Source organism: Penaeus monodon, chromosome 31 (assembly GCF_015228065.2).
Source record: "Penaeus monodon isolate SGIC_2016 chromosome 31, NSTDA_Pmon_1, whole genome shotgun sequence".
NCBI lineage: Eukaryota > Metazoa > Arthropoda > Malacostraca > Decapoda > Penaeidae > Penaeus > Penaeus monodon.
In genome coordinates this window covers 11349148-11350237 of record NC_051416.1, presented here as the reverse complement: position 1 = coordinate 11350237, position 1090 = coordinate 11349148, and positions in this window count along the sequence as shown.

Genomic DNA, 1090 nt, shown 5'->3' with positions numbered 1-1090 from the left:
GAAACGTAACATTTTATGACTGCTGAAAAAACAACACATGAAATTGATGAAAGTAACGAGTAAAGTCGAGCCAGATTTCTGTTGCTGCAATTACGATAACTATGCGTTTATTTTCTTTTTTCTTATCTAAAAGTTAACATTTCCTACTGAAGTGCATTCGCTGTCAGTTACTACAATACAAGGTCTATATAAGTACTTACATAAACCTTGCTGCGGTACTGCACATCAACCTTGCGTTCACTAGACACACGTCAGAAAGGACGATGTGCGAAAGCCACTACGGACCATAGTGAACGGCTGCCGGACTACGGGGCTGCGAAAAATAAATTTTGTAAAGCTCTTTCTGGCGGAAGATATACATTTTGCATTGATGTTGCGTGTATGTATCAACCGCTAGTGCAGGATCATCCTTTTCTCCAGCTAACAAAGGAAAAATTAAGAAGCCAATATCAACCAAGACCTATTGTGCTGTTCAACCTTTCTGTAACCTATCTTATTCATAATGCAGAGTATATATTGCACTCATGGCTACTGACCATACATTTAACAAACACTTACTAAAGCCCTGATACGGTTGACAGGGTCACTGACATCCCAAAAGGCTGCAAAACATGGAGAACGGGAATGTATTCGAGCCTGCCATTACCATCGCATTGTAAAAACGGAGATACGGAGATACCCACCTCCTCACAGCTTCCGTACAGACGCCATGGTTTCCGCATTACGGTGCCGTTCACAAGGTCTGCAACATATAAATATTTAGACCTCGCGGTTCGCCAGAAAATGTAATGTTACAGACTTTATGTGGCGCGCTAGTGAAAGCAGAGCTAAATGTACTTTTTTGTATTCTCATGGCAGTAACATAATTTTAGTATTTCTTTGGTTCTCTAGTTTACTAAACTATTTTTTTTTTACAACTTATGCTTAGCAAACAATATAAAATTAAGGTCCTTAGAACTTTAGTTTAGTAAACAACATAAATGTTATATTTCTTATGCTAACTGATACAAAATTTGTACAAAAACAATCTCTTTTGATAGCAGTGGGTAAAAAAATATGATTACAATATCCTGTACCTCATACCTAACAC